Here is a 25,813-nt window from a genome sequence, read left to right as displayed (position 1 = left end):
GTGATACCGGCAGAGGTAGAAATCCCTTCTCTCCGGATCATTGTTGAAGCTGAAATTGAAGACAGTGATTGGGTCAAAACCTGTTTGGAACAGTTAACGCTGATCGATGAAAAACGAATGGCTACGGTCTATCACGAGCAGTTGTACCAACAAAGAATGGCCCATGCTTACAACAAGAAAGTGCGACCCAGGAATTTTGAAGTAGGTCAACTGGTGTTAAGGAGCATTCTTCCACATCACCAGGAAGCGAAAGGAAAATTTGCTCCTAATTGGAAAGGTCCATACATCATCATGAAGATATTGCCCAGGGGAGCATTATATCTAGGTGATATTGAAGGAAAAGATCTCGACACAGCCGTGAATGCGGATGCAGTAAAAAGATACTATGTTTGAACTTGCTCTGATTGTTTTTGCACAATTGAGAGGACGAAGGCTTTCATCCCCGCTACCCAAACACTCAAATCCTTTGCTAACCCTTTGAGCCGTTTACCTTTCTTTCATTACCCTCTTTGGAACCCGGAAGTGCTAGTAAAAAAAAGCATAAAAATGAAAGTTGCCTGAACTACGTTTGACTTGATTTCGAAAGGATACGTAGGCAGCCTCTCTATGGGGTTCAGTCACACCAAAACAAAAATCCAGTTTTTTCCCCAAAAGTTAAACTGGGGCAGACATTATAATAATTCGGCGATAATCCCGCCTGGACGGTTCTAAAGTTGTAATTCGATCCAAGTTCTTTTGACCCCAAACCTGTTGCAAGTCCTTCCGATCAATCGGCAAAAGTTTCTTCAAAATCAAAGGACGCAGTTGCTCGGATCCGACGCAGTCAGGATGAGAGAAATAAAATGAGAGAGTCTTATTGGTGAAAACCTACAGGCACCATAAGGCGATGGCGAGCAGAGAAATCAAAATGAGAGAGTCTTGTTAGTGAAAACTCATGACGAGCACTATAAGGCGACGGTAAGAAGAGAAATGAGAGAGGTCGTCTAGCGAAACCTCGCAAAGGGCGATGTCGGCCGAAAAGAGGATTTCACCACAGAAGGTTCTGGCAAGGTTCCCTAGTTTGGAAACATAGATCCATTTGGTTCGTGAGAAAATATAGGTTCGTGAGAGTCGGGCATCCAGTCCAAAAAGCAGGTTATGTCAATTTAAAGCCAGCATGCACCTCAGATAAGTCTTTCTTTTCCCCGAAAAGGACGCTTCTCTTTTTAAATTCATTTCCTCGCTCTTTGTTTACCTTTCTTTGGATTCCTTTTCGGTTTAACCCTAAGCCCCAAAACATGCTAGAAAGAAAAGGTGGTAGGACCGGTTTCACAGGGCTCTGTCTGGCAAGAGGTGGAGAACATACCCGGCCTCAGTGATGCATCAGTCTAATCCCGACTGATCGTGACGTTTGATTACCTCAAAATCCCCAAGCAGAGTGAGACGGAAGAAACAGAGTCGTACACGCGCAAATCATCGTGAAATCCTAAAATATTGAGTCTTATCAATTTGAAAGGAGGTCGCCTTGGAAGCCAATCAATGGCAAATTTTCTCAACAGAAATGAGGCTTGGGACCAAGAAAAACAATGAAGGCCACAAAACCGACCACAATTTCAAACTAACAATTTTCCTTTGTTTGAAGTTGAAGCAGTTGCGATACAAAACGAACTAAGCAGGAAGCAGGTACAACCCTGCGAGTGGCAGGTGCAGCCAAAAGGAAATGCGCAAGGGTTAGAAATAGCTATGCTGCAATAATCAACCCAAAAGAGAAGTCTCCTCCTGATTCTTTCCTGCATTTTTTCTAACCCGATGATTTCCCCGGCATAACCCGAGGACTCTCTCCCTTTTCTGGCATAACCCAATGACTTCCCCGGCATAACCCGAGGACTCTTTTCCTTTTCCGGCATAACCCGATGACTTCCTCGGCATAACCCGATGACTTCCCTGGCATAACCCGTGGACCTCCCTGGCATAACCTAGGGACCTCTTTCCCCTTTCCGGCATAACCCGATGACTTCCCCGGCATAACCCGAGGACTCTTTCCCTTTCCCGGCATAACCCGTAGACCTCCCTAGCATAACCCAGGGACCTCTCTCCCTTTTCCGGCATAACCCGATGACTTCGCCGGCATAACCCGAGGACTCTTTCCCTTTTCTGGCATAACCCGATGATTTCCCCGGCATAACCCGAGGACTCTCTCCCTTTTTCCGGCATAACCCGATGACTTCCCCGGCATAACTCGAGGACTTTTTCCCTTTCCCGGCATAACTCGTGGACCTCCCTGGCATAACCCAGGGACCTCTTTCCCTTTTCCGGCATAACCCGATGACTTCCCCGGCATAACCCGAAGACTCTTTTCCTTTTCCGGCATAACCCGATGACTTCCCTGGCATAACCCGTGGACCTCCCTGGCATAACCCAGGGACCTTTTTCCCTTTTCGGCATAACCCGAGGACTCTTTCCCTTTCCCGGCATAACCCGATGACTTCCCCGGCATAACCCGATGAATCTTCCCAGCATAACCCGTGGACTTTTTCCGGCATAACCCGATGAATCTTCCCGGCATAACCCGGTGAATCTTCCCGGCATAACCCGTAGACCTTTTCCGGCATAACCCGATGAATCTTCCCGGCATAACCCGATGAATCTTCCCGGCATAACCCGTGGACCCTTTCCAGCATAACCTGGCAATCCTCCCAATTTAGGGCTCCGATCCCTAAGTTGAGCAAGTTTCTATTTAGCCAGCATTAGAGCTCCAACCCCTGAACTGAGCGTTTTTTCTGTTAGCCAGCATTAGGGCTCCAATCCCTGAACTGAGCGTTTTTCATTTAGCTAGCATTAGGGCTCCAATCCCTGAACTGAGCGTTTTTTCTGTTAGCCAGCATTAGGGCTCCAATCCCTGAACTGAGCATTTTTTCTGTTAGCCGACATTAGGGCTCCAATCCCTGAGTTGAGCAACCTTCCTTTAGCCGACATTAGGGCTCCAATCCCTAAGTTGTGCATTTTTACCTTTTGCGATATTAGGGCTCCAATCCCTGAGTTGCGCTTTGTAGACTAGGGTTTTTTTCTAATCCCCTCATCAGTGCTGTAAATTTTCATGACAATTAACTCACGAAATTTTCCTAGTGAAACTGGGGAAGAAAATTTCGTTTGTTTTGTTGTCTCAGCAGGTCTGACCCAGAGGTGCATGTATCGAGACGACCTACGGGATGAGTCTCAATCCAGAATAAAGAAAAGAAGAAAAGAACAAAAGAAAAAAGAAGATGTTCCCACATATTGGAACAAACAAAGGGCAGGTCGCTCAAAAATTGGATCAAATTCCCGAGCTCCGCCAATCCCGTTTCATTCAATACTGCAGAAATAAACAAGCGCCTACAACTTGCAAGCATCAAGATTCGGATCGAAGTCTACAAGCAGAATCAGCTAAGACCCAAGATCAAGTTGCAAAAGAATTATAGATAGGAATCTTGTAACTAGCGGTTGACAGGCATAAGTAGTTAGTTCAATTTCAATTTCCTTTGGTTGTAATAAGGAGGTCAGTAAAGCGGTAGTAGCAACAGCAACAGCAGTAACAGCAAGCACTGCAATCCCGTGGTAGTCCCAGCTACCAAAATTTCCCGAACTATATTAACCTGATTCTCCTTTAGCCAGGGATATGTAGGAAACCTTTGAAGCAAAGGTTCGGTTAAATCTTTTTCAAAAAATGCTTCATACGGAGTACTCAGATGGGCAAAACTCGCTCACTTTATCTTTGCACGAGAACCCTTCGTGTCTTCGGGCAAAGAGGGGCAGCTGTAAGCACGTGATTTTTGCCCTATATGAGAATTACTCCCAAAAATTCAAAATAAAATGATTTTCCTTGGTGTGCAATTTTGAGAATTTTTGTGACATTTTTGGATAATTATTTGTATTTTGTCTGTGCATGTTTATTTGTTAAATTAATAAAAAATACAAAATATGTCGCATTTTGCATGTAGGATTTAATTCTACAATTGTTAGTAATTAAATTTGTTTTACAAAAATTAAAAATTACAAAAATAGGCATCTTTTGCATTTTTAGCATTTAACGTCCAAATATACAATTTTATGCTTAATTATTACTTAATTGTGCGTTAATTGTTATTGGGAGTTAATTTGCGCTTTTATAACTTAATTTAGTTCTTAATAATAATTTAAGGATTCTTAGAATTTAGTTTTATAAAATAAAAGTAGAAAAGAGAGCAAAAATACAAAAAAAAATCGGAATTAGGCCTTTTCTTCATATTCAAGCCACAGGCCCAAAAAAATACCCAACCTTCCCCATGACCCGGTCCATTTCAAACCGGGTCGACCCAGTTCATAACCTAACACCCCTATTTCCCTATCTTTCAAAAAAAAAACCTAACAGTCTTTTCTTTCACTGTTGAAGCCCGCCCCCCCTCTCTTTCCTTCTTCTTCCTCAAGCTCCAAGCAAGCCATCAATGGCTACCCTCTTCACCATCTCCACACACACACACCCCCTCATCCCCACGCCACACACATAACCACGTCGACAACACACACACGCACACAACCACGGCGACGTAACACACACACACCCGCGACTTCACCAATATGAACGACCATCCATGAACGACCACGGCCTCGTCGCCTTTGCTCCAAAGCCAAGCGGCTTCTGCTGCTCCTGCTGGATCTAGCATGGTCGAGCAGTTGGTTCGAAAAACCGACCCCGTTACTCCAAACGACCAGCCCGTCGTTGCTGCTCCATTCCAGCTGCCTCGTCGAGCTGCTACTGCTTCACTGCTCCAGCAGTGTTACTGCTGCTTGCTCCGTCGAGCTCCACCATGAAAACCCAGTCTGCTGTTGCTTCATCTTCTCCAGCTCCTCCGTGCTGCTGCTGCTGCTCACGTTTCTGCTTCTGCTCCCCGCTGCTTCTGCTGTTGCTTCATCTTCTTCGTTTCGTCGAGCTCGAGTTGAGTGGTCGAGCTCCCGAGCTCCAGCCATGGACGTGAGGCTTCGCTTCACTTGTCTCCATCCAAATGACCAGCTGTTACTGCTTCTTATTCACTACATACCCCATCGTTGTTGCTTCACGTTTGCTTCACCTCCTTCAGTTGCTTCTTAGGATCGTCTTCATCGTCGTTTGTGCGAGTTTTGGTTGGGGTCGTCAAAACAGTCCATACGAGTTCGTCGTTGGTCAATCATTGTTCGTTGTTTCGATCCGGTTAGTGGGTTTTGAGTTTTATTTTTGTCCGTATTTCATTTTGATATTCTCGAATCTAAAATCGGTAAATTTTTGTTTTGTTCGTGTTCATTGTTTTGTTAATTTTTCAGTTGTTCATGTGAAATTGTTAGTTTAATGTTTGTTAGATTCAAATTGAAATTTAATTAATTATTTCTTCAATTTGTTTCATGTGTTTTATGTATTTTTCAGAAATTGTTAATATTGTTAGATTCAAGTTTAAGTTCATAATTGTTTCTTCTTCGATCTTGTTATTTGTCTAAAAGAATTTAGTTGTAATAGGGAAATATGTTGGTTTAATCATGTGAATCCGTCATGTTTTGTTGTTTAAAATAGATTTAATTCATGTTCATCTTTGTTTGAAGTTCATTTTTAATCAATGATTTAATGTGAGTTTATGTTTTTGATTTGTTGATTTAGATTGAATCATGTGTTGTGTTGTTAATATTGTTTGTTTCCTTGCTCATCCATTGTTGGTCTAAGTTAACCAGGATTGGTTCCCAATATGGTTGATTTATTCACATTAATTTGATGTTGTTCATCTGTGTTCATATGAGTTGTTGTTGAATTTGTTTAGAAATTAGTCAAATTGGCTATATTTTGGTTAAGTTTGATTTATTGATTGGTTATAGCTGATGGGGTAGTTTGGTAAATCGCAGTACGTTCAGGGGTAAAATGGTAATTGCAATAAGGTCGGAGGAGTAGTTTGGTAATTGAACATTTTGTAATTCTTTATGTTAAGCATGGGGACAAAATGTAATGGGGTGTGGGTGATATAATTATTTAATATAAATGAGAGACAAGACATAATGTAGTGGAGGGGAATATGGTAATTGTTAATGTTAGGCATGGGGGACAAGATGTAATGGGGTGGAGTTGATATATTTGTTTAATGTAGTGGGGGATGAGTGGGAAGATAGTGAGTTTGGTAGGAGAAAGTGGTTGTTATTAATTGATTAAAGGGTTTGGGATGGGAAATAAATAGAGAGACTTGAATCAGATTTAAGGAGAAGACAGAATACAGAAGAAAATTTTAAGAGAGAGGAAATTCCGAAAAATACTAAGACTTTAGAAAATAAAAAGAAAAACATTCTGGAAATTCAAAAGAAGAAGAGTATACACCTGATATACAATCCAAATATTCTGATATACGGATTCAGAAATTAAGGGTTAAACACTAACTAGTCTTTCAAAATCTGAAAAGATTCCCTTTGCTTCTGTCCGTTGATTGTTGTTGTTGTGTCTGGATTTTTGTCTTGATTTTAAAATCTGTCACTAAGTTTCTCGTTGCTGGTTGTTACTGGTTGTTGAGGTTGTTGTTGTTGTATGCTACTGAATTTCTGCTGATCTCCCTTTTCTTTTGCTTCCAATATCAGGTACACAAGTGACACGCTGATTATTGTAAACTGAAACAGGAAGCATGAATACGAAAAAATGAAGAGTTGAAGTTCTAAATTTATTTAATTATATTCTGAATTTTTTTTGTATATATAAATTATTTAGCTTACAAAAATCAAAATCATGTAGCTATTTAATATATATATAGTGGAACATCTGACAGTAGCTTAACGGATGAACTATCTATATATATTGCCTAAAAATAAATGAATGGTGTAGCAACTCCGTCTAGTTAAAAATCAAACGATAGGCCATTTCGAACTTGTAGGAATATTGTTTAGTTAAATAATATTGGTTAATTTCAGCATGTAAATGGTTTAGGATTAAAATTAGATTGCTAAGTTTTTTTTTAATTTGACAAACTGAGAACATGCCTAGTATAATGTAACTAGGTAGTAACATGTGAATAAGACGGCCCAGGTCTAGTTTTATGTCATACACGTTGGGCCTGGGCCCGCATTGGCAACAGACTGCCCTGCTTGCATCATTTTCAGAATTTATGAATCATATTCGAAACCCAACTATAACAACTCAAGCATGTAAATAAATTAAGACCTTTTCTCTTTCATTTTATAGAGACATAATAGAAAAATGTAGTCATTGTAGGTTTATCCTTTCATAAAATGAGACGAGCCTCACCAAATAAAACAATACAAATTGCGGGGCCCTCAATAACTGGTCACAATAAAATACTTAGAATTTGGGATGAACTGTTTAGTGAATTTCACTGCCTTCCCCAAAGACAATAAACGCGTTAGACTCTTTAGGTGCGACTTAATTAAATTACATTCTTAAACTCGGGTGCGCATTTATGTGACCCAAATTCAAATCTCAACGGAGTCGGAATGTATTAACAACCATGGGTGCATTGACTGTGACGTGGTTCGAGACGCATTTTCACGACGTTGTAATTCTATAAAAATGATAAATAATAAAAGCGGTTTAAACTTAATGAAAGCACATAAGTAATAACATGTATTAAATCAGATATCTAGCCATTATAACAATTTAAGCGACCGTGCTAGAACCACGGGATTCGAGGGTGCCTAACACCTTCCCTCGGGTCAACAGAATTCCTTACTTAGAATTTCTGGTTCGCAGACTTCATTTGGAAAGTCGAATATTTTCCTCGATTTGGGATTCAAGATAAACCGGTGACTTGGGACACCAAAAGCCAAACCTTTCCCAAGTGGCGACTCTGAATTAAATAAATAATCCCATTTCGAATATTGTCACTTAAATTGGAAAAACTCCCTCGCGCATTTTACCCTTCGGGGCGGGCGCGCAAAAAGGAGGTGTGACAACTGTGATAAGAAAGCGCTCTTAGATCAATTCAGTAGAACGTGGGTCTCCAAAACTTTTCTGGTTATATCGACATAACAAATACCCTAAAATGGAAGATATAGATCAATAATCTATTAACACTAGTAGAGACCCTCTATGTAGTTGTCAGCTTTCTATCTCTTTCTCCAACCTTCGATGATCCTCCTACAGGCAAACCATCAAAGTCAAGAAGAAGTGATGGACCTGCTCTTTCGATATCTATATCTGATCCCTAAGCTAAGCTCCAAAGTCTGACTACAGTCTCTTTCCTAGGTCAGGCTATTCCTCGTAGGTGCGGTTTCGTAGAACCAACATTTGGTGGAAAATATTTACTCCGCAGAAGCGAACTTCACGTGCAGAAGTGCAATCACATATGTAGAGATAAGGGGCAGAAGCGCGATCGCAGAAGTGGTTCTCTAGTCGCAGGTGCAATTTTTGCCTCGCATGCCTTCTTTCGCAGATACGAATCTTTTCTTTCAGATGCGAGACTGCAAATGCGCGCCTTTTCTTGCAGATGCAAGATCACTAGAAATATTTGCACTTCTTTTATGTTTTTTTGTTGCACAAATCTACTTTATTTAATCTCAATTCTCTTCAAGACTTCATTTACCTGAAAATCTAGCAATACACACCACAAACAACCTCATATTATAATTAACATACCACAAACAACCTCATATTATAATTAAAAGACACAAAATCTAAAGAAAAGGAACTAAAATAAATGGTAGAATCACCACTCATCAACACTTTCAACTTAAAGCTTTTGCTTGTCCTCAAACAAATCAAAACCAAAAATTAATTGAGGTTCTACCATTTGAAGCACAAGTATCATCGCTATCATTCACAACTCACATTCAACAGTTAAGCACCATACTTATGATTTTGGTTGGTAATAATAACTAGGCTCAAGCATGTGAATTTGAAGCAAAAAACTCCCTCATTTAAAAACAACTTCAAGAATGCAATGGAGTTTCAAAATAATCAAGTAACAATAATCAAGCCTCAAGAAATGACTCAAAAATACTAGTCTACTACATATGCTCAATTTACACAATTCGGACTCTATCAATGTCACCAATATATATATATATATATATATATATTGAGGGACACAAGAGATGTGATGTGGCATTCTATTAGACAGGAATGACTATTTATCCATTTTCTCATTTATTTGCCTTTAAAAATTTAGATTTAGTGTAGTATTTTAAAAAATAATCAAAAGTTTTTTTCTATGTTGAATAGTCGCTTCCCATACTGAAAAGTCACGTATTCTTGACACCATTTTCTATCTCGATCCTTCTACAATTTCTTCCCCTCTCTCTCCGGCGCACACCTGCAAATTAAAGTAGTCACCGGAGATCCTGAAGTACTTGGGTAGTTTGATTTTTAAAAATGTAAAGCCGAGGAGATGAAGTTACCTTTGAACAATTGGATTCGAATTAATCTACTTACAAAGAAAATCTTCAGCAGGTAATGCCCTAATTTATTTCCTTTACGCTTTCCTATGTTCTCTGAAGAATTTATTCCTCAATTTCGTTTTAGTTTAGCCATGTTTAGTTTAAAACCCCTTCTCTCTTTCCATTTTAATTCTGCCAAATGAAAGCTTCCTCTAAACCAAGTTTTGGCCCCTAAAATTCCGTCACAGGGTCAACCATCTTCTCTATCTGAGTCCAAATTAGTTTTCTCCTCGTCCCATTCTTTTCATGCTTATTCATATATGGTCGAACTTCCACCTTCTGATCTTTATTTAAGTTTTTGTTTTCCCTTTTTTCCTTATTTCCTTGAAGGGTGCAGCGGTAGGTAAGGCCCTGGAAAAGCGAAATAGAGAAGATGCACAGGAAGTAGGTGAAATGAAATTATGTATAGATAGCAAATGTTGCCTATATTACCGATAGAAAGAGGTTACGAAAAATATTGCAGAAAGGCCAAACTTTAACAAGGTCCTGATTTACCTCATTCAATTGCGATTGGTTCTGACGTTTGATGAAATAAGGCAGGGAAATGGAGAAGGCTTATCAAACCAGTGACTTCCACAAAGTCTTTTCTGGTAGACGAACTCTTTTATTTTTTTTGTGTAAATAAAGGTTATGTCCATCCTGCTAATAAACTATACATGACCGATGTGCTTCAGATCTTTTGGTTTTTAACACCTGCAATTTTGCCCCACATATTTATGAAGTCCATTCACATATTGAAGATACTATATTTTTGAGATAAACATCTGAACTACCACTCTTATTTACTGGAATTTTTCAACTTCCATTGTAATTTTTGTTGGTGTGGTAAGCAGAACCTTTTTTTAGATAAGGATGGTATATAAAACCTTCAAAACTGCATTCGTATTCAAATTGTGTATGTTAATTATTTCTAAAATTTATTCACTGATTATAAGGGTGTCACGTTGGTTTGAATCTATTGTATTTCTCCTTTTGACATCATATCGAGTATCTAACTCAGTGGATGCAAGCGATAGACTGATATGTGCGTGTTTTGCTTTTATGTTGCCCAAGTAGTAGTCCTTTGATAAGCAGGTTGTCTTTATGGATGGATCAAATAGATTATGACATAGAACATTTATTTTGTTTAATTTTTTGAGTTCAACTAGGTAATCTAATAAAACTGGGAAGGTTTGATTTTTTGAAGGTTAGTAATTAATGTACCACCGCTGACACTTTAGCACCACTACTCGCTAGAGGTAAATCTCCCTTTTCTGATTTTGTGATTTACTTATCTCTCTCTCTGTTTGGCTGGCGTTTCATGTATCTTTGATTCTGAATTTTTGATAGTGAAGTCAAGAAGGCTTTTGATGTGATAAATAACAAGGGGAAAGAAGGCAACAATTGTGTTTAAGATAGAAAATTCAAAATTACATAGGAGCTTTGAAGAAGCTGAAGAAATAAAAAGTGTAAAGGAGAAAGTTTTGGAATAGTGTTGGTCTGATTCGGTAGAAGAAAAGGTTTAAAATAGAACTGCTAAAGGTGAAGTTATTGAAGTGGAAACAACGAAAGCATGGGAGCAGAAGAAGGGGGTAGTATGATGGAATATTTTCTTAGGTTTTATGTTTTCAGGGTTAGTCCTATTTGGACCTTCTTTATAGTTGCTATTTGGTTCGTAGATTGTGTAGGGTGAATAAAAAGACAAAGATTTGGAGCTGAAAGTTGCTACTGTGGATGATAAGGTTAGTAATTTCTCCATGCTTGTAGTTATGTTATTCAATTTCGGGACTATTGGGCATCAACATTATATAGCTAAGAAAACATTAACCTCTAGATTTATATGAATCTCAATACGGTGCTTTCTCCATCATGTTTCGGAGGTTTCATATGGTGACAGCTCATGAGCATGATCTTGAAGAGATTTTTTTAGTGGAGACAAGCTCCGACAATATGGTTCAGATGTCGTTTGATGTGTATTGAGAGAACTTGACATTTTTAACTATATGCCGACTATGCAGAGCTTGGAAAGGTAAGCTCATGGTCAGATTCAATTCTATGAAAGAAAAAAATGTCAGCCTCTGAGTGGCATTAAACCTGTGGTATATTTTCCGACCATATATCATAATGCAATATATCTTCGTATCAGATATATTTTACGCATTAGTTGAAGCAATTCACCTGTTTTTACTTGGAAAGGCAGGCACACGGTGAGATTCAATTTTATGTATGAAAAAGACGCCTCTGAGTGACATTACACATGTTGTATATTTCCCGATTTTATTTCATATGCGATATATCACAGTATCAGATGTATTTTGCGCATCACTTGAAGCAATTCCCCTGTTTTTACTATTTCTGGCATATTTTCTTTCGGTTTTACTGTATTTGCTTTGCAGTTGTTTATGTTCCTGCCAAGGCTGCCCATAAAGAATGAACTTTCTTAGATAAATAAAGAGTCATCACAGCCATTTCCATTGGCTTCAACTGAGCGAACATACTATCTGTTACATAATTATTTTTACTTATACGGACATTTGCAAGTTGGATCAAAATTAAAGCATATTTTGAATATTGATTGGTGACTTATAGATTCATGCGAATAGCTTTATTCATTGTATACCAAAGGTCAGAATTAACATTTTGGGGTAGATTGTATTAAAAAATTCCGAGGCTTCATTAAACACTTTATATATTTACTTATTGATTTGGCTTGGAAAACTGTAAATAGCATGAAAGCCAGTTAATTCGAATATAAAGAAATTATGGCGAAATTAAGCTCTTGAAATAGGTGAAAATTGGTAATATTGGTTCGGCTCCAATTACTCGGTTGAGTTGATTTTAGTAAATGTTGGACTGTGGGAAAGGCCATGACGGAGACGTTGATAGCTATTGATTAGGGCTAAGTTTTCATGCATCATATAATGTATACCAAAAGATTTTTGATAAGATAGGAAGTACTCTATGCACAACTCTACAGGTCATCTTTAGTTTATGTAAAAATATACTATTATTTTTTATATTTTATGTATTAAAAAAAGTTTACATCATAAATTAGGCGAGTTTTTTCACAACTGCGCGAAGCGCGGGCAGTTGACTAGTCTATCATAATTCATGTGCCCTCACAAGAAAGAAAGTTTCAAAATCACCATATTTACAATAATAACACAAGGGAAAAATGCACAAAGATACTCACTCTCAACAATGAATTTCAAGTGTTTTAAAATATCATGTCATAAGCTTGCCCTTATTTTAATTCATCACCTATTCAAGAACATTCGTTTGGAGATCCCCATTCGGACTTTTTAAGCTTGTAATATAAGTTTAGGGAAGGGTAGGATAAGCATTTGGGATACAAATGACTACACCCTCATTGAACACTACTCACATTTGTCTTTCTTTTTACTCTTTGCTTCTTTTTAAACCACATAGCCTTTATTGACATCTAGTTATCAACATAGAACCACCTTAAAGTACCTCTCTAATTTTCTCAAGACTCCATTTTTTTTTCATTTATACAAATATTTTCTTTTGCTTTTCTTTTGGAGCTTGAGTATCTTCATATAAACAACTTTGAGGTATATGGTTCTACACACAATGTACATCGTCATCGTTTCCCAATTAATACCAACACCCCCAACTTAGACTTTTAGCCTCATTCTTAATATTCAAGGAGGGATAGTTTCAAAAGAGGGAATTATTTCACAAAAGGGTAAAGGTTTGTAATGTAGTAGCCAAATAAGAAGTTAAAGGCTCAAATGGGGTTAACTAGTGATAATATTTATGCAATGGTAGGCTTGAAAGTCTAAAGAGGCTTTTTCAAAGATCACAAAGAATACCTAAGATCCTCCCTCCAACCAAACATAATTAACATTAGCATTGAAAGACCAACCGGGCAAGTTCTAGATGATAAAAGTAAACACAAAAATTATTTTAAACAAAAACTAACACACATGACACATGAACTAATCAAGATGGATCAATTTCACTTCTTAATAAGAACAATTAGAGCAATATCATGCCAACTAGTGGGCAAAGAGTCACAAAATGAGCCAAAAAGTTGTCACAAAAATTATTTTTCCCCATGCAACTTACTTTTTCGCTTTACAACCAAAAATCGGAGGGGTATTCTTAATTCACACTTCACATACAAGATACTGATTCTATTAGTACCAAACAATCCAAAAGTCTCTGCGTAACAAAACAAGACTAATTCCCTTAAGAAAGTTGTCACGCCATCTATCATAGGAAAAGTTACCCGGTTCAACATAAAAATATTCCTCGGAAAAGAACCATAGTATAAAAAAATCCAATGAGATTTATTATACAAGATATTACTACTAAGGAAATAAAAATAAAATAATACATACTAAAAACTACTAAGGAAAATAAAACAAACACTAGAGGAATAAAAATAAAATAACTAAAAACTACTAAAGAAAATAAAATAACAAAAGCAACTAATACTAAAGGAATAGAAATAATAAAAACTAAAAACTAATGAAGAAAATAAATAAATAAATAAATAAATAAAAATAAAATAGAGTAACAAAAGCGACTAATCCGCAATTATATCACCAATCCCAAACTACACCCGACAAAGACACACAATATCCATACAAAAGTATAAGCCCGATAGAGGCACAAGTTAAGAATTAATGTACAAATAAAGTATACTCCCTAAAGCCACCCCAACTAAAAGCACTGCAATGTCATCACTACACAATATCAAAATAAAATAAGAGTAGGTTGAGGGTCTCCTTGAGGTCTGCATCTGTCACGACCCAAACTAAAGGGCCACGACGGGCAGCCGATACCTTACTCAACCGATTACCAACGTACATATCTTTCTTATCGTACTATCATGGGTAAATGGTCCAAAAGGGGCGTCATGAGATAACCAATATAAAATATAAATGCATACTAGAAATAGGATGACCCAACATGATATATAAACTTATACATGTGACATATGTGCCGATAAGGACGACATGATCATTTTTACATTCAAAACGTAGGCCGATAAGGCCATACAAGTATCCATATATATGACATCTGTCTACAAGCCTCTAAGAGTACATAAATGTCATATAGGTCGGGACAGGGCCACGCCATACCGATCAATACATGTCCCACTCATACTGACCAAATAGGCAACTCCGGAGCAAGTGGAGTGCACCAATATCTTCCGCTGAGTTGATAGCCTACTAGAAGGACTATCAACCTGTCTATCGGGACCTACGGGCATGAAACACAATTGCCCCAGGAAAAAGAGACGTCAGTACAAATAAAGTACCGAGTATGTAAGGTAGAAAATCATAAGTAAGAACAGTAATGTAAAGAGAGATATATCAGATACAATCTGCAGCATCTGAGTACCTCTGAGGGCTACTGACATGAAATACTTGATACATATATATACATTAACTTTTAAAAACATACGCCTCTGTGGGCATCATCAGCATCATATCGTACTCGACCTCGAAGAGGACTCGGTAAAAACGTACTCGACCATCATAAGGCTCGGTAGAATCGTACCCGACCACGTGGAGCTTAGTAAAACCCAACTAATCATTGGTTGCATAATAGGTGTTGTACCTAGCTGACTATAGCACGACTCGGTGGAGTAAATTAGATACATTATAATGCATACTGGACTCATGGAATCACGTTCTAAACCTTTCCGAGTGACGTATGGTCGTTGCACCTTTTCTTAACGTTATGGACATCATACCATCAATATGAACCTCAATAGAATTCAAGCATCATATGTACATGCTTAGAATAACTTTATAAGGAAAGAACATCATGGACAACCTTAGTTTCTAGGAGTAGATTCGTTATGAAATAGTGTATCGTTTACTTCATTTCACATTAGATCATGCCAAAAGAAAGAAGGAAGTGCCTTAACATACCTTAACCCTGTTGATTACTTAATACCTTCCAAGCAACTCTTCAAACAAGTCAACTCAATCTATCAAAGCATAAGGATATTCAAAATCAGTGCTGAGCAAAGGCTAAGTCTGTAACTTAAGCTAGTAGCTCGTTTACGTAAATTCGAGTAGCATCTCCCCTGTAACAAGGGAATCCTCCAATATCATATACCAACAACAAAAACCAGAGAAATTCAGCAACATATAAATATCAATAACAATTCACTATATAACAACAACATGTCACAACTACTTCACGACGAGCGGTAACCTCCGATTGGAATCCATATAACCCATATCACCCCTTATAGACTTCTTACATTAGCTTAACAGTATCATTAACATGATAATGAAGTCATTCATCAATGATTTCATCCTTATACCATATATTTATAACAAAGAAACAATCCACAACTCCAACTATTTTCAATTAGCAACTTTATTCACTAGTTCATGTCTAGTCCATCCATTTAACTTAATTAACTTCAAGATAACTTTAAGAACATGAAAGAACACAATACACATACCTCCTACAGTAACTTCAAGTCAAAATCCAAGTTATATTTAGCTTATAACAGCCCTCAATAGCAATACGACACCATAGAAGTGACTTAAGCTAATCCAAGTAGTATCTTGTAGTTTATCATCCTAACAACTTAACAAACATACAAGCAAGCTTAAGAAAAATTAGTAGGTCGTTATACTCACCTTATCCAGTAGCAACAACTTTATATTTCAGCCAAACACATCCCACAACTATCTTCAATGTCAACACAACCTCAAAGAGGTGTTGTTCTTCACTAGAACTAACTTTTGATGTTGAAATATGGTGTTATCCATTTGCATGACTTGAAAACTAGGATTGATGTGAAAACCTTGGGATATTATTTTACAGAACTTAAACCACTTAAAATAACCTCCCACACGAGCTGCAGCCACCCAAAAATCAGCAATAACAAGAAGAACAAGAAACTTACTAGCACGACGGGATTCCCGACACTTAATTTGTGTTGTTTGCCCTTTGTTTGGGTCTTGGATCATGAGAGAACCTAGAGAGAGTGTTTTTAGGTGTTTAGGGTCTGAAGATACTGAAAAATAATAAGTTAAAACGGGGTTGAGGCGTCTTATATATATCAATATATCTCAACCGCCATTTTGGGTCCCATAGAGAGCTGCTTGGTGCAGTCTCGAAAAAATGCGAATATCTCCCTACTCCGATATCTTATCGACAAACAGTTTAATATGTTAGAAACTAGATTCGTAGATATTCAATTTTGCAGGTACATCACCCCATAATTCAAAGTAAATAGGGAGAAAATCGCATTTATATTTCATCTAATTTTCAGCACATTTATGAATGCAACATGTGATGACCTTTGCCAACTTTTATTCCACAACTTGCTTGACTTAAAAACGTAGCAAATTACTATCATACAAATGAAATAACTCATAGAATAACATCCTTATCATGTTAAGAACTCTAGTCTCACCCCAAAGTACATGTTATAACATTCCAAACATCTCGACTTTCGACAAAACTTATTTTCTTCAATTGGTTTAGCTTCTAAGATTTCCAACCCTCTTGGTAATATTTATTCATGATATTAAATATTTGTAACCTCCAAGGTAACATGATTAACTTACTTTATATGCTTCCAAATATAATCTTATTTCTGAGCTTACATTAATTGACTTACGACGTACTCTCACATACGAAAACATGGGGTGTAATGACATCAGACTAGCAGACTGCGGGAAAAGTCTAATCATTTCCATGTAGAGCTCTCGGCCTCATCATCATCATCATCGATATCATCAGTATCATCATCAGCAGCATTCGACAAAAAGGAATACTCTTCACTATCGTTTTTGTCCTCGACCGGTATCTTCCTGTTCGACTGCCCCAATTTGAATATGACTTTGATGCCTCTCTACATATTTATCATGAACTTTCCATTCTTCTTATCTCTCTTTCTCCTTTTTGAAGTTTTCCTGAAGATCTACATGTGCCTTGGCCTTATTGCTATAGGCTGCTTCAAGCTTGCTAACAGAAGCTGCCAACTTCTCGTGAGACTCTCCCTGCTTTTTTCTGGACCTCCATGTAGGTCTTCATTTCTTCCCTGGTTAAATACTCGGGCATAGGCTGGGAGTGTGAGGGCTCACTAGGGAGCTGTGACACTAAGTCACGAATGGAGGTAAGCTGGGAATTTAGTATCCCAAATGGTCCCTCGGCCTGAGTAGCTTGTGAGGAGGACCCCTCACCTACATCAATCACCATTTTCCTCTTCTTGCTCTTTAGCACACTGCCTTATTCTGTCACTCTCAATGGGTGAAAGGTCTTATCCGCCTGTATCAAATGATCTCCATCGCATTCCTCAACCTATGCACGCCGGCATAACTCTGTAATCAATGATGGAAATATCAATGTCGATCCACCTTGAAGCACATACTCCTTTAGCTCCTGAACGATGTAATGACCAACATTCATTGGATTGCCATCAAGGATGCAATAAATTATCAGGCCGCTAGTATATGGGACATCAGACACGTTCCCACAAGGAGACTCTCTACTCGCAATGATATACAACCACATTTTTGCTTCAGCTGTGAAATCACCACATTTGATGCCTTTTTTCTTTTTAGCCCAAGTCACTGTTTGACCTGTAGGACAAAGCTTTGAGACTAGCCAATCACCATTATCGCATGTATCTCTTTCTCGCATTGGCTTGAGCAGATGGTTTTGAAGTCCATAGACATCATTTATCTCTTTAACTCCAAATTTTACTATCTTGCCCCTTATTGTAAGTTCATGGTTTTGGAAATATGTATGTTTTAAGTTTGCGTAAAATTCCCGCACCCATTCCTCATTGGACTTGCATGAAGTAGGTATGAAGCAGATCCAGACGTTTGAAGCTAGCCGGCCATGGAAATCTAGAAGGAGCTCGACCACTTTATCATTGGCAATTCCTTTTTCAAGTTTGAGCTTCTTCATGAGGAGATCATCATAATACCGGTTTTGGCACTCAGAAGACATGAATTTGTTATTTTCAAAGTTCAAATCCTCAGCCACTTATTTAATTTCGTGATCAAGGGACGCATTTTCGTTCATGTTCTGGTACATTTTAAGCTTAAAGTACCTAAAAAAATCAAAACAAAGTTAGTCTGGCAATAGAGTTATGTTAAACAATTAAAAGCAAATAAACTAGGCCAAAGAACAGAGCCGAACGAGCTCCGGAAGCTCCAGTTGCAAAGCTATTGGAATTGCCCAATTCTGCCAGTCATCACACCTGCGGAAAAAGCCGTGCAGGTGTTATTCTGCTTCTGCGGAAATTCTGTCGCTTCTGCAAAATGTCACTACTAACCAATATTCGCATATGTGCTGCATGTGCGGCATTGTGTTTGTTTCTGAGCCATCATCAGGGGTTTCAAAAACCCAGCTACTGCCGGCTCGTTTCAATTTAACTTAGTTTTTGGCATAGAATTTATACTCAAAACTTCTAACTTTGTGCTATGAAAGATTATACGACTTGATTAAACATGATTTTATGGTACTTATCAATAAAATTTCCTTCGGACAATTTGTCGAACATTTAGTGAGCATTGGCAATGTTATACTTCTTTAATTTAATTTGGTACTCAGACTTTCAAATTGTTTTTCATCATCAACAGAACACACAAACACACTCTCAACCAATGTCCCTCACTCCTAAAACTAACACTGATAATAAAAAGGGAAAAACGGGACTGTGCGAAAAACAACCATGGAGAGGAAAGAAGAAAAAAAATGAATAAGAAGAAGAAGAAAAGAGAAGGAGAGTAGAGACAAAGATTTACTGAGTTGTCTTGTGTGAGAGCAGAAGAGTGAACGAGCAGTGGAGATAAATGTGAGAGATGATAGGAATTTGATTTTAGGGAAGAAGGGTTTTAAATTTTACCTGCTAAAGAACATATTGACTCGTTAAAATTACCCGAGTATCGCATCTGCGCGCTTTTAGCCGCTTCTGTGTAAACGCTAGTGTGCAAAAACTGTCGCTTCTGCGATAGAGTCGCATCTTCGGCCCCAAGGCCGCATCTACGTGGATAATTTTGCAGATGCGGTTGAACCAGAGTTCTCAATGACAGAACTAGGCAGCCATTGCTTTGGCTCCTTCTAACACCTCAACCTCTTCAATTCAACTTCAAAAATTCTAAAACTGGGCAGATTAGTCAAAAATAATATACTAAGCTATTCTAGAAAAGAAAATTTCAAAAACAACTTCAAATTTTAAAAACGATGGGTTACCTCCCACCAAGCGCCGCACTTAATGTCATGACATGACACAAATCAAGTTTATCACTTTTCTCTCCACTTGGAAGATATGAATTGGGCACCTAACTTGGAATCAAGCTTGTGACCACGAGCAACGGGGGTGATAAGTAGATGATCAAGCCAAATTTTAATTTCTTCATTTTGCATTTCTTTGATTTCATGTGAGGAATGTCATCTTGCCTTCTTGAATATGCAAATTGCAAGATATATGGCTCTTGTTTTTATTCTTTGGACTTCTATATGGATTCACATGGCTCAATTCCCATATCACCATGAAATTTCAAAGTTGAAAAATGCTTGCAATTCGACCTCAAGCCTTCAAATTGAAATTCTTTCCGAATTTCGACGTTCTCTTCCCCCCCCCCAAATTATATCATTTTCAACCATTTTTAACTACATCGTTTGACTCTAAATCCATATTTTTCTTGGCATAACCGACAAGCATGGAGTTGGTTGACGGAAGTTCAATTCTTGATTCCTCAAAATATAGCTCACTTTCTTCCTTGAAGTTGGACTCTTCTTGACCTCTTTCCATTATATGAAGTTGGTGGGCATAATGAGCCTCAACCAATATTTCATTTGATCTTCCAAGGTGCAGGTATTATTATCATTTTGAGTTAGTACTTGTTTCAAGTCCTCGAGTGCCAAATTGTGCTTCTCCTCATTTTCAAGAATGGTCTCTAACATGATCATCATCCTCTCATTTTAAGCATTTGAGAGTTCTTCTTGGTTTTGATCAAGTACGAAGGAAGGATTTTCGGCTTCAACTTCTATGGAAGGTTTTTGGCTATCATTCAATTCCGAGGATTTTTGGACCTCTAAAGCTTCAAGCATTTCTCCCATTTGTAAATTCAACCTTTCAAGTGCCAAATTATTTTGGAGACTATTTTTTCCAAAAGCTCCTCCAAGGCTTTTTGCTCTTTGTTTCCTCCTTCAAGTAGGAATTCCACTATGAGCTTGAACTCTCCATTTTGACCATGCTCAATTTCTTCCACATCCATATCCTTATACTTGTCATCACAAAAAGTATAATCATCATAGCAGAGGTTCGGGGAAGGAAATGACAAATAAGCACAATTAGTCCAATGACCATTTTGACTTATAACAAATACTCCATTCATGGGTTTGAGATTGTGCCCACAATCTGCCCCCGGGAGAATTTAAATAATTTTTCCACGAGTATGGTCCTCCACAGTAAGGACAAGGGTCATCAAAGTATGAACAACTACCATCCGACTAATTCATTTACATGATGCCATTTTTCACAAACTAAGAAAATATACAAGAAACAAACAAGAAAAATAAACAAAGATAAGAAAAATAATTATGCAAATATCCACAAGTTTGGACCAAAACATGTATTCTTACTTCTCAAACAACCTAAATACACCAAATTATTCCCCGGCAGCGGCGCCAATTTTGATGACGTCCAAATCAACCAATAAAAAGTAAATGGGTACAGTCGCATGCAATATAATTTACCCAACTATGTGTCGGGGTCGAATACCACAGAGAACAATATGTAGGCAGTTAGACGTGTAAGAGAATTATGACTTGTTATGCTAAGCCAAACACTTAGAATGGTTTTGAGAAAATGTTTATAACTAATTGCGAAAATATAAACTAACCTAGAAGCAAGTAAAATGATCAATGGCTACAAGCTTGAATGCATTGGGAATTACACTCAAGTAACGATCCAATGTATTTCACAATTTTACAAATACGAGCGAGTTTATATTAATTAGCCTCGAGTAATAATTCTTTATTAGCTTCTTCCGAAGACTAAAAAGACTCCCTAATCGAATTATCCCTAAAACAATTAAGAGATTAAGCACACCCGAATATGGCTATAAGTAGTTCAATCCTATCCCTAGGTTGAATCTATAAAGTGAGGGGTAACGCCTCAAGTTCTTGTTAATTAATCTTTTCCAATCCCAAATTGTATTTTTCAAAATTAATTCATAGTAAATGGGTGAGTCCTAGGGTTAGATAATCCCTTTGGAAACATTAAAGAACAAGAATAATTAAAGAAATAAAAACTCACTTTAATATAAATAAAAATCGTTCAATACATAAGCACACTAAGATATTTAATCCACACTTTAAATATGAATATTTCCATAAACAAGATTGAAGTGCTGAAAAAAATACTACACACTTAGATATTCAATGCAAAGCAATGAAATGAAGAAATGAACATAAATGGGTAAGAAATTCTCAACCAAAAGCTTCAAATCTTCCAGAGCCAAGTGTGTATGCAAGAACCTTAGCTCCAAAACTTGTGTTCTCTTTTCAAGATTTGCCAATAATATCCTCTGGTCGGCCAAAGATGTCTTTCAATAAGCTAGGTCATGTATTAAATGGTTTTGGGGTAAAAAACGTGAAATTCAAAACTGCCCAGTTTTTTCCACCTATTTGTTCTTCCTGTTCACGATCATATCTTCGCGTCCATGAAGATTTGTTTTCTGCATCTTCGCGCTCACAATCTCTCCTTCGCGTTCGCGAATGTTTGTTTTCTGCGACTTTGCGTTCGCGATCCCTCCTTCGCATTCGCGAAGGTTTGGTTTCTTGCTCTTTCGTGTTCGCATTACTCCTTCGAGTTCGCGAAGGGTAGTTTACTGGGCAGTGTTCCTATGTTCATTTTAGCTCTTTTTGACTCATTTTCACTTGATTTCTTCACGATCACTTCTAAATTACACAAAACCTGTAAAATAGAAGTAAATGACTTTAAACACACGATTTTATCAATCAAACATAGCAAAAATATAAGATTAAAGACGAGATAAGTTGGTAAAATACCCACGTATCACATACTTAATCCCTAACTCTTCTACTCAAGTGACTGACATATCACGCATACACAATCATCACATGGGAGGTAATCCCATAACTCTCTGCACCAACCAGCAAAACTTGAATATTACCGGCTACCAACCATGCAATTTCTGTAGCACTAGTCAAGTATCTGCAATCAATACACAATGTATCTTCCACAAAACACACCATTCCCAGGCGATACCAAAACACTGCTAGCATTCTCTTAAATGTCATATAACCGATGTTGTCTAGAACTCATAACATTCCTTTCAAAAATGAACTACAATATTGTGCATTCAATCCCAATTCCACACAGCTCACCGCATTTATCTTGCTAATATGCAAAAATACGAGAATCCCATTATCGTCTCCAAATCACAAACATGATACACACTTTATCGACTAGAAACCTCCCACTTAACTCAATTCAGGAGAAAATCACAACACACAACCAAATTTTCATGCATGTAGAAGACACCAACCGCAAGTGGTGGTCAAAACCATCACAAACTCTTCGAAAACCACATGCACATAACCAAGCCAGCCAAACTTCATCCTTCTAAATCACCCAAATCACAAAGACTACCAAACCCGATTGTATTGCCACAAAACACCTATAAAGCCCTATAATACCAAAGGAACCGCTCGTCTCTATTACCATGATGACCCAAGCCACTGCTAAATGGACCCTACTTCTTCCAATTACTCGTGACCCGCCTTCACGTCAACGTTACTCTTCACAAGTATACTATGGACCTTAATCGAATATCATCCCTAGTGATCCTAATATAAAATCTCGTCGTCCCAATACTTGTGAGCTACTTACTCTCTCTTATCCATCTGGTAGACCTCTAACCCAAGCACCCGTTCAAAATAAGCCTCCTATAAATCTAAATTTGTTCCCTTCATCTCTCAAACACTGCCTCGCATGACCGATAATAATGTAGCACTGCCCCAAGTCTCTTTCACAAACCAACACAAATCTCAAATCTCCAATTGCACACTCTTTCTTGGTCTCGAATACGTAGCCAATCATGCTGAATGATTAGTGCTCTGTTAGTACAAAAATATACCAAAATTAAATAACGGAGTGAATCCTTTTCATGCACACTACCTCCATAGAAGATTATCGAATCTGAGTCCTTCCACAATCTCCATATATCACTAAGGTGAAATACAACACGAACATAGAAATTCCTTGCTCCAATCATCCTCAAAGTCATCTTCCTAAGATCATGTCTAATCCCCAAGCGTCCCTTAGTCTAGAATCTATCACAAAATACGACCAGGTGACCCCAATCTCCACTGGTAGACTCCCCCATTTGGCTTCAAGTCACAATCACATAATCCAAGAATCCATAATGACTGATCCTCCTTATATGCCTTGATTCCATATTGTTACATAGATGAATCCCTTATACACTAATGCTGCTTTGACCATAACATATCCCAAATCATCAACCCAAAAACACACTCAACCTGTTGGCAGCGAGCCATCTTCCTATAAAGTGACCCGAACCCATTTTGTAGCACATACTTCCCACCAGGTAGAAGATAAAACTCTTCATAAAAATCTCATAAGAAATCATGCAACCCCTAACTTCCTCACAGAAGATAGCCCACTTGTGTGACCTTATATTAACATCTTTCTATGACCTGCCATGGTACAATGCTATGCAATTAATGACTCCTGCTGAGTTCACACTCGTCCACAAGCTTCAAAATCTATTTCATTCCACCAATGTACAACTAGAAGACCTTGCATCACGTCCCAACTGAAGACGATATACACACCAAGATGATAATCAAGCATTCACAGTCCCTTAATAGCTCAAGCAAACCTTTCTCATCAAATTCAAACTCTCATAATGTATGAAGCCACCACCAATATGAAATTCCCTTGGTAGTCCATAATTATCCAAATAGCGTCAAGCGTCCTCGAAATTCGTGGCAACCCTTGTCGCGTCCCTTTCTCTCTTGAAAGAGGGTTTCTATGTATGACAACTCCTTTAAAATGGGTACTAAAATAAAAGAGTCACCACCTAACGATTTTTAAGATGTGTTAGGGCACCTATTTGCAAATAACTCTATTTGACTAGTCTACGTCACCAAAGATCAGGTAAGGGCTCAAATTACCTCAAAGAGAAGGTGTTAAGCACTCTTCGAGGTCCACAACTGTGGGTCCTGGTCGAAGTTCACACTATGTGGATTATTATAATTAAGATATATGATCAAATAAGTGAAGAAATATATGGAACTTGAAGGTTCTATTGTAACATTAACAAGTGTAAAGAAAACAACATAAGAATTTAAACTATTTAAATAATCAGTACAAGTCTCAGAGGTTACAAGGATACAATGTTGTTGGTCTATATTTGATGACTAAATGCGAACCACAAACATATAAAGTAAATGGGGTCCTAAATTTTTTTAGCCTAAAGGATCACCCCGTACAACATAAATAGTACTTCACAACTCCCTTAGGGTAGGGGTTGCTCATATTATTCAGCCGGCACATCTATCATCTCCTGTTACCCGATTAATATGTTAAAGTTGTTACTTCAAGGTGCTCTAATTCAATTCTAGGTCACATTCTATGTGTACACTACCCGTCCTATGCCTATGGTCCGGGAGGTTTGGACCTACTATTGGGTGGTTCTAGACTTTACTTAGGATACTCAAAATGATAAAACTAGGCACGCATTCAAAACATTCAGGACTTCACATAAAGGCAACAAATGGCTCAAGTTCACCTCCACACATTAACGGAGAATGCACGTAGCAGATTAGGCAATAACCAATTTCAAAGTTGAGAAGCATTATAGTTGTTAAATCTTATAGGCACGATTTCTAGGTAATTCTGAGTTTCAGTATCATATAGATGGTACTACAGCCTTAGATTAACGAATTTGTAGCTTATAAACGTTGCAGGCGCTACATGCATGATATCTAAATATTATGCAATAAGGCAGTAAAACAACTTTGAGAGCCCAGAATTAGCAGCGTCGACTTTATAAATAGTTTTATATGCGAGTGACAATATCCTATAGGCAAGATCTCTAACAGTTGATAATTAGACTTGGTTTTATAACACTTTATCCCTATAGTCATGTCATCTAAGTGAGGCAGCATAAAATAACTGATTAATTATTTAAAACCTTATAGTCATGGTATCTAAATGAGCATTATCAAAGGCGTGCATTATTGTATCCTATAGACATGCTGTCTAATAATTAAACAAGTAGTTATTGGCATTTGATCCCTATAAACATGTTGTCTAATAATGCACAACAGTAGGCATGGAAACGGGTACAACAATTACTCAAACTAACATGCTTTGAACAATATACATGTACTCAGACAAATTAAGTGAGGTGTGTGATTCCTATAGGCA

General features: G+C 37.7%; 1 long non-coding RNA gene across 3 annotated transcripts; it reads left to right on the top strand.

Annotated features, from left to right (window-relative positions):
- The first annotated feature begins 9,112 nt into the window (after positions 1-9,112).
- LOC104224506 (uncharacterized) lies at positions 9,113-11,715 on the top strand. 3 transcript variants are annotated; one of them, XR_011406779.1, is made up of 3 exons: positions 9,126-9,397; positions 9,715-11,105; positions 11,198-11,715. It is a non-coding gene; the product is annotated as an uncharacterized lncRNA (long non-coding RNA). The 3 variants fall into 3 exon arrangements; XR_011406778.1 differs by having other exon boundaries at positions 9,128-9,397; positions 9,715-10,622; positions 10,714-11,715; XR_710367.2 differs by having other exon boundaries at positions 9,113-9,397; positions 9,715-11,715.
- The last annotated feature ends 14,098 nt before the right edge of the window (positions 11,716-25,813 follow it).

This window comes from Nicotiana sylvestris, chromosome 4 (genome assembly GCF_000393655.2).
Source record: "Nicotiana sylvestris chromosome 4, ASM39365v2, whole genome shotgun sequence".
Taxonomy (NCBI): Eukaryota; Viridiplantae; Streptophyta; class Magnoliopsida; order Solanales; family Solanaceae; genus Nicotiana; species Nicotiana sylvestris.
This window is presented reverse-complemented; position numbering and strand designations above follow the sequence as displayed.